Source organism: Stylophora pistillata, chromosome 8 (assembly GCF_964205215.1).
Source record: "Stylophora pistillata chromosome 8, jaStyPist1.2, whole genome shotgun sequence".
Lineage (NCBI taxonomy): Eukaryota > Metazoa > Cnidaria > Anthozoa > Scleractinia > Pocilloporidae > Stylophora > Stylophora pistillata.
In genome coordinates, this window is record NC_142526.1 from 20,988,774 (window position 1) to 20,998,495 (window position 9,722).

At 38.9% G+C, this 9,722-nt stretch overlaps 1 pseudogene across 1 annotated transcript; it reads right to left on the minus strand.

Moving 5' to 3' along the window:
• Positions 1-3,668: 3,668 nt before the first annotated feature.
• On the minus strand, positions 3,669-6,061 carry LOC148725433 (uncharacterized; annotated as a pseudogene). The gene is made up of 4 exons (XR_015990844.1): positions 5,951-6,061; positions 5,477-5,738; positions 4,860-5,139; positions 3,669-4,438 (listed from the first exon to the last, which is right to left on the minus strand). The product of XR_015990844.1 is annotated as an uncharacterized LOC148725433 (transcript).
• Positions 6,062-9,722: the final 3,661 nt, after the last annotated feature.

Here is a 9,722-nt window from a genome sequence, read left to right on the forward strand (position 1 = left end):
TGATGTGCCATGGACTTGGTTTCCAGAGCACGATGCAGCTCTTACTAAACTCAAATCCGTCCTGAGTAGCACCCCAGTCCTATGATTTTATGACACAAGTTTACCTACTACACTCCAAGTTGATGCCAGTAAAAACGGCCAAGGAGCATGAACTCAGGGACTCTGAAAATAAGCTTAATGTTCCACTACCGCGCACTAATTATTACAGAAAAAGCTTTAGCTACAATGGCGCCACATTATGGAACAGTTTACCACGCGATATAAGGAACACAGAGTCTCTGGGGTTATTTAAACGTAAGATCAATGACATTTTTTAAGTCTAACGCACGGCATTCACGGAAAACAGCTTTAGTGTTATAGTATGTAGTTTTAATTTTAAATATCTTAGCGTATGTGATATGTATTTTTATAGGCTGATGAATTGATCGTGTCTAAATAAAGATCACAATACAATACAATTTGATGCAACAGAATCAACCAGTGGCATATGCCTCGCGTGCTATGTCAAGTTCTGAAATCGATAACGCCCAAATTGAGAAAGAGCTCTTAGCGATCGTTTATGGATGTGAGAGATTTAACATGTACACGTATGGGGCAGAAATTGAAGTACTCTCTGATCTTAAGCCACTAGAAAGTATTTTCAAAAAGCCTCTTTTCGAGGTACCCTCTCGCTTGCAAATAATGAGACTTCGTCTGCAAAAGTATAATCTTAAAGTGAGATATGTTTCAGGGAAGTTTCTTTATATCATGATTGCAGATACCCTATCAAGGGCATTTGATCAGTCCAATGTTCCTTCTAATGATGATATGCATCATGACATGGAGCTTTTCATTCATAGTGTAATTCTCGATCTCCCAATTTCGGATATGAAGTTGATGGAATTACGACAACTAAATTGCAATGATCCTTCTATGCAAATGTTCATGATAGGTATGCCATGGAGGGTTGGCCCCAACACAAACGTGATGTACCTCCTTCTCTAAAGTCTTTCTGGAATGTCAGTAATGACATTCATGTAACCGATGGAATCCTTCTCAAGGACAACAGACTTGTCATTTCACTTGCATGGAGAGCGGATATACTTCAGAGGACCAGGCAGGCGTGACACATGCCATCTTACCGATTTCTCTCAAACTTTCACAGATGATTAAGATCATAAAGTTATTCGAGAGTCCAAAGTAGTTTGGGCTCCCGGTTAATCCCTGGGGTACAAGGGCTTTCACATCAAATCCCATGGATAAAACCCCGAAATTAGCCCTAAAATTGCAATTCCAAAAAAGATCTCCCACACTGATAGAATGCGGTGGATTTTAATCTCACTTCATCCAAAAATTTTTTGAACCTAAAGCAATCGAAGGTTCAAAGTTGGATTGACTGGGATTTGAAATTATCCTCGCCAATCGAGAGTATTTCATAATCAACCATGTCACGCGACAACTTTAAGAGACCGAAAATTAGGCTTTTTTAATTGCATACATCTCCAATGGGCAACGTTACATGTCGATCAACATGTAATCACAGTAAAACCCAATCATAGTGCTATGTTTCTGACGAAAAAAATTTTTGGCCTCCCTGAAATATTTGTGATCACATTCCTCCGAAGTGCGTGGGAGGCAAAGTTGATTTAACCACTTTTTGACCACAGGCTGCTGGTTAACGAGGCGAATCAAATCGTTTAATGGTATATGTGACGCCAAATGTTTTTTTTTTCGGCTCTAAAGATATTAAAAGATGTTTAGTTGCATAGCTAAGGCGTTGAATTAATTGTACTTTTCGTAGATATTGACCCAATTCACTGATAGTTACTTAAGAAGATCTCCTAGCAAATCTAATGACACCGATTCGTGTTTATATACTGAAAGTCGACAGCTGAAAGCAAAGTATGCCAACTATTTTTTGTGAATTTTTTTCTTTTCATACTTCTTAAATTTATCCTCAAACATGGAGCGCGCTTAAAGTAATTTCCTTACCGAAGAAAAAACAGCCGTCATGTAAATTTAGGTGTGCGGCGTGACACGTGTTTCTGTTACATATACTTCAATGCATTAATTCAGAAATAGAATTCACTGAGCTCGAAAAAATAAAAGTCTCTCTTTGACAGGCAATCCATATTCGACTTAAGTTCAAGTTATTTTTGTTTACTGTACTAAAATCTAATGGCATGAGTCTTTTTCTGAAATCAGGTGAATCTAAAAACTATCGCCATGAAAAGTAAACAAAGATAAAAGAAAGCACGTAATCGATCAGTTTCCTTGCCACTTTGTGCTTGTATTCATCATAATTTTCTCTATTTCTATTCAACTATGATGTGGGAACTAGGGTGATTTAACTAGACCCATGAAATTGTGGTTATTGCACCATTAGTTCGTATTACGCACTTTTTCCATTGTTTTCTTTTAGTTTCATTTCATTACATTTCATTTAATTCCATTCTTTTTCTTTTAGGTTTGACTACCACGCACTTACTGTTAGATACTATTTCACGGTAAATTATTATCTTCGCGCCATAATCAATCCTTTAAATTATGTTTTGTGGTATTATTAACCAATCCGAGAGTAATAAAAAACGGCATTCGAAGATTCATGTTTCGTATGCAATATTTTCAATTTTGAAAGAACAGAAGTGCGAACGAAGTAACTGAGAACTTACTACAAAATACCTCAGTTGCTACAAAATTTTAATAAGTAGGGAAAGAGCTGCTCAAGTCTATATGCTAGATTGAAAGATACCCCTGTTATTTTGATTGTTGCAGTTTGTTTTGTTTTGGTAAGCGTTTGTGGAGTATCCCATAGTAGTGGTCTTGCTCACAATTATTCACGTTAGGACTGGAGCCAGCCTCTTATATGTATTTAGTGGACATAAGTGCCAAGCTTATTTCCACGTTTCATTGCAGTTACAATTGAATTCGCATTGTTATATATGTTATGTGGCAAGGAGTTGCTAGTGGCGTTGTGATACTCAAATGTAGAGGGCTTTGCTTTCCTCTGTTTTGCCAGGCTTCTTGCCAGTTATTATAGACAGCACTTTTTACCTTACGGTATCTATGAGTGCCTTTTGCAGGTTATTCATAATTAAATAGAGATTACTTCGATTAAAATACACGTTTTAAATCAAAGTTCTAGTTCCCTTCCTATTTGGAATCTTGTCTCCATTGTTTCTACTTCGCTGATATAATCATCAAGGTCCTCTTTCTCCTCTTTGGAAGCAGTTACATTTCGCTTCAAGACACCACACTTGTTAAGGGCTGACAGCCTGCTGAAATATCTTGCAACTTGATGTGTTGAAAGCCATTCTTCCTTTGAAAACAATTTGTCTCCATTTGACGATCTTTGACTCTTCATTTTACATGCAATATCAGCGGGATTTGCTTTAACACCAGTTTCCTCTCCTTGGAAGAATGTTTCCTGCAAATAAGAGCGAACGCGTTCGGAAAATCGGATTGACTTCTTTGATTTCTTCATTGCCCAACCCACCTCCAGTGATGGATTGTCAGCTGATACTGATGAGGATTCTGTTATTGACGGTACACCACTAACCTCACCTTCGACATGGTCTCCTGTAACAGTTTTACAGGTCTCTGCCCACTTTGTTATAATGCTGTCATAGTCCGATTCTCTTTCTAACTTGATTAGGTGGCGTCCAACATCGAGATGTTTCTCTAGACCTTTAAATTCCTTGTAGACTTTCACACATCCTTGTTCAGGGCAGGAATAGGAGGCGATCGACCGCGTTGCTGACTCTGCTCCGTCTGATTGCATTATTTGCACCTCCGTTGGCACTAATGGTCCGACATCTTGGGCCTGCGTTGCTCCTGCACGAAAGGTGCCGACATCTTGTAACGGTTGGCTAAATGGCTCAAGTTCTTTGATACCTGTGGGACCTTGTGGAGTACCATACTTCTGAAGCTGTGCCAGCGAAAAAAACCTGCCGGTGCCCACATTGTAGGCCTTCCAAGCTCTCAGTCCAGCTGACTCGAACAAGAAATTGTTCAGTGCTTGAATTCCAGTCATGCTATGTTTCGTCATATTTTGAAAAGAATCTTGGATTTCTGCTACAGTGGCATAGCAGCCCTTTACCCCACCATACGATTCAATTGCAACCTTCATGTCATTGGCGGTGTTAATGTCATTTCCCTCGTTTATAAATCGCCGCATGTGACTTTTAAGAGTGGCTATACGGCGGTCACAAACATCTTTGCTGGCTTGGGGATTGCTAAGGTCATAGCGCAAGATTCTGATTCCGACACGCTCACCAAGACTTGGCAATGACAGAATAAGATACGCATTGTGGTAGCACTCAGCGTTATCGGATCGCAAGAAAGCTTCACTGAGGTTAGAATAACTAGCCTTTAAGGCCACAAGCGTACTTTCCAGGATTGATGCCACTGCAAACCAGTTTTGGGTGCGTTTGTCGAAAAGGTGGATATAGCTTCTTGTCTAGAGAAAAAACGGGATTGTATTACCTAATTAGTATATAGTCACCATTAGGCTTGCAGCTAATGTTGAGGTAAAGCTCTATATTATGAAAGAACCTACGCAATAGGGAATTTGTTGAAAGCATGTACTTGCATTTTCGGTTTACCCAACATTTTTACCTCCAGAAATTGCCTACAATGTGTAAATCAACTTTTTCTGGCCAATGTCTTCTTCACAGATATAACGTTTGCAAAAATCTTGGTTGCGGCATCGCTTTCACGTTATTGCGTTGATCTAAGTTAGTATGATGACTACTAGATTAGTTTATCACTCCTTCTGGTGCGCTGGCGTGATGAACACTAATCATAAATCAGTTGTAAGTTTTCTTTTTACTAGACGTCGATCTTAGTTAAATTACGCCCAGACGCAACTGAAACTCTACCTTAATTTCTCCGTCATCCCCCTTTTTGACAGCAACAGAAACATGCCATGACTTTCCTTTCTTCCAAAACCAATCTCGCTGTGTTTCCCGGTAACCGATTGGGAGAAATTTCATAGCCCAATCCATAATGATAAGTACTTGGTTATTGGCCAGGTTCTCGATAACCGCACTTTTTGCAGTGTTCTGGTGAGCCGCCCTGAGGATATGCGCTTTCCATCTATCAATATCAGGAATTGCGTTATCCACATCGTACTGTAACTCTTCCAGCTGGTCTTTAGTGCTAAAAGACGTATAACAATATAACTTAGATAATATGCTTTCTTTTGAGATTTGAAAACTTGCATATTGTTTGGTAAATTCTTCTCAAGGTTCCACTTGAAAACAAGTTGGTAAATATAACCTTAAAGACGGTTCAGTTCTCAAGCATTTCATAAAAGTTTAAAAAGATGAAAAACCGTTCCAGCCTTTGTGATATGACACTGAGATTGATAGTTATTTGTCACGTCATCTTTGACTGCTAGTTACATATCGTGGACTTCAGTTGCATACTGCATTCGAGAACAATACGAAGGTTGTGAGGAAACCAGATGGTATCAACTGTAAACACATATAATCACCTGAATTTGACTTCTTGTGAGTCAAATGCCAACTGAAGGTCTGCTATTACATTCTTAAGATCCTCGCATCGATCACAGTTGACCGTGTGCTGATGCGCACAGCTTCCGTGGAATTCTGGATCGGAACTACTCAAGGCAAATTGTCGGCAGTGGTCAGGACAAGGACTGTCCCTTACTAAGTGGATTTTGTAATCGGTCTTTAAATACTGCCTCGCACTCTTCAAGCGGCGTTTCATATCCTTCGTTCCTTCTTCTTGTAGACCTAAAAAGATATATATATATATATATAAAACCCTGACAGTTGATGCATGTAGTTCCAGATGCTATAAAACTGATATAAAAACATTCATTTACGCATAACAAGGGAATAAAGTATTTTTCAAACCTTTTATTACCAGGAAATTCCCTGACAGTTTTACGGTCTAGTAAGTTGCTCTTTCTTTAGCATTTGCTAACTTCAACGATTTTACTTACCGAGTGAGCATAACCTTTCTGCTGTTTCTACTAATGTGGCAAAGGCACACACACCATCTGTTTGAACGCTATCCAGCCCTGTGAGCGATTTCTTTTTAGAAGCCGCGCATACCTTTTAAAAAAAAAAGAATTCAACTGCAACGTTTGACGCATATCATGCCTGTTAGTCTATCTATCTTATTTTTGAAGGTGCATCACACAAATAGGATGATGAACTTTACTTGTGTCTAAAACTATCTCGCACGAGGTGCCCTTGGTAAGGAACACCTACCTAGTGACATAAGTGTGAAAATAATAACATTATTGATGCAATATCTGTTTTCTTTAGATCTTAACATCGATCATAGGCAGCGATCTGTACATCGATCTCCTTACTAGTAGCGATACTACTCCGGAGTTTAGGACTAAGGTACCTTAACGGAGTAGAGACGATGTTGAAATGTAGGCAGAGCAAGGTCGGTTTGTTTACTAATTGATAAGGATCAACGTGGAATTGCCTTAATTACGTATCGAGACTTTCTTCTATTTTCGAAACTGCTTACCTTTTAAAAGGGTAGAGGAGAAGGGGTCCAACTACATAAATTAGTCGGCATTATATGTCTTTTTACATCGATTGCAAATAGTAGATTTGCAACAAAAAGAAACCCCTCTTACAGAATCATTGTCGTTGGCTGCGATCTTTTTACCCTCCTAATTATCAATTGCTTGTCAAACACTGGATGAGACACTTGCCTAGGTTTTTTTTCAAGTTCGTCATTTGCAATCCTTGTTTTTAAGTTCACCATTCTTAACGAATAGCGATCCTTGTTCCGTTCTGGCATCTTTAGTGTTTTTCTGCCCTATAAAACGATCATTTCAAGGTTTCATTCTATATAAAGGCAACTCTTTACGACTGTAAAAATGACTCAAAATATTGTGACGTAGCTCCCTTAAGACCAAAAAAGCAAGATCGTCTAGCCAATACAGAACTTGAACCTGTTCTAAAGTCGAAAGTTATTGACTACGTTTTACCTTATGCGCAAAGTAAATGGTCAAAAAATTATTTTTCAGTTCCCTGTTGAAACTTTTCTGTCACAAGAAGTGAGCAGTTATCGTCATATTGACCTGCGAAATGAACTATTTACAAATTCTGTTAATTCCCTATCCAGTTTAAGTAATTTCACTTAGTAAGAACAAGGAATACCACTGGTGTCTATCTGATTCTACAGGAGACATGATTCCAAACAGCAAAAAATGAAAACAAAACCATAGCTGCACCGACGGGAACAAGAACTCTCCATTTCTCTAGAATCCCTTTACACATCTGTAGGCTTGCTCCTCTTTCTGGTTTTCGTCGCTTAATGCCATGCAGAGGATGGTAACATTTGAGACTTGGTCTCCACCAGGTGCCTAACGCAGCGCGATGCTTCGGACACACTGTCATATCGTCCCCCATCACATCAAAGAATCCCACTCTAGCTAAAATGAGGTCTTTCTCCGACCTAACAGATGTTTTGGCAACCTTCAGTTGTCGCAAATGAGATTTGATATCCCTCATACAGGATGGCAAAGGGAATAATTCATTCTTCCCTGGAAATCTCGCTGAAAAATCACAAGTGCTCTTGGAATGCGAAGAGAACGAACAAGACAATTGGGCAGCCATAACTTTAAGTTGCTGCTCCAAAAAATCTACCAAGTAACTAGAAAAAACTACGGCGAGACTTCTCTGGGAAGAAAAGACTACGTACTATTTTGTTATCTTTGTTTATTTTTCATGGAGACGGTGTTTACATTAGCCTGATTGAAGGATCTCTACCTCGAAAACAATCCTGCAACCAGACTTTACAAAGGTGAAATAAATTAAGTTTATTTAAAGTAGAATGTGGATTGACTTTCAAGATAGACGTTTATTTTTTTCGAGCTCTGGGAATTTCATTTCTGAATTCATGCAAGTACATGTGACGTGAGCACGTGTCACGCCACTCACCTAAATTTGCATGACAGCTGTTTTTTCTCCAGAAGGAAATTAGTTCAAGTGCATCCTAGGTTTGATAATAAATTTAACAAGTATGGAAAGCAACAAAATGTGCAAAATATACCTCGCATACTCTGTTTTTAGCTGTTGACTTCCAGCATAAAAACACGAATCGGTGTAATTAGATTTACTAATAACTGTCAGTGAATGGTGTCAATATCTACGAATTAGTACAATCAATTCAGCGCCTTAACTATGCAGTTAAACACCTGTTAATACTTTTAGAGCCAAAAAACAAAACAATTGGCGTCACATATACCATAACACGATTTGATTCGGCTCATTAACTAGCAGCTTGTGATCACAAAGTGCTTAAATAAACATTGCCTGTCACGCACCTCGGAGGAATCAACATTGCCTGTCACGCACTTCGGAGGAATGTGATCACGAATGTTTCACAGAGGCCAAAAATTTTTTTCGTCAGAAACATAGCACTATGATTGGGTTTTACTGTGATTACATGTTGATCGACATGTAACGTTGCCCATTGGAGATATTTGCGATTAAAAAAGCCTAACTTTCAGTCTCTTAAAATTGTCGCGTGACATGGTTGATTATGAAATGCTCTCGATTGGCGAGGATGATTTCAAATAAATCCAACTTTGAACCTTCGATTGCTTAAGGTTAAAAAAATTGTTGGATGAAGTGAGATTAAAATCCACCGCATTCTATCAGTGTGGGAGATCTTTTTTGGAAGTGCAATTTTAGGGCTAATTTCGGGGTTTTATCCCTGGGATTTGATGTGAAAGCCCTTGTACCCCAGGGATTAACCGGGAGCCAAACTACTTTGGACTCTTGAATAACTTTATGATCTTAATCATCTGTGAAAGTTTGAGAGAAATCGGTGAGATGGCATGTGTCACGCCTGCCTGGTCTTCTCGTGGACAGACTCTTAAGTCACTGTGGCATTGAAAAAACCAAAGCTAATGTACCTACAACGGTATTTTGGCCTGGCATGAATAAACATATTGAAGACAGGGTGTCTTGTTGTGAAAAATGTCTGAAATATCAAAGTAAGCAGTCGAAAGAACCCATGCAAACTCGACAAATCCCAAATGGTTGCATCAGATGTGTCAGAACACAAAAATCAAAACTACCTTGTGGTCATTGATTATTATTCAAGTACATTGAGGCTATTAGGCTCAATGGCAACGCCAGCAGTGATATTATCTGGTGTCTAAGTGAAGTTTTCTCAAGACATGGTTATCCACAAACTCTAATTGCAGACAACATGCCCTACAACTCCAGAGAAATGAAGGAATATGCTACGAAATATAGCATTAACATAATAACAACCAGTCCCACATATTGTCAAGCAAACGGTCTTGCAGAAAAGGCGGTTCACATTGTTAAAAACTTACTAAGAAAGGAGTGCAATTTGAATGAAGGTCTAATGGAATACCGCAAAACGCCAATAAGCAATTTTCCTTATTCACCTAACCAAATGTTATTCAGTAGGCAAATCCGCTCAAGAGTTCTTGTTCACCCCTTGGTCTTAGTACCACAGAACTGTCATGATGTTCCAGAATTACTAGAAAAACGACAAGCTAAATACAAAGAATTCCATGATCGCCAAGGCTCCAAACAATTGCCTCAACTTAAGGAAGGGGATAGTGTAAGGTTCAAGAAACCAGGTGACAAACATTTGCCTCGTGCTATAGTTACAGGAAAACATGACACGCCCAGATCGTATATGATTACTGATGAAACTGGTAGAGAGTATCGTAGAAATAGACGTCATATTCATCTTACTCAGGA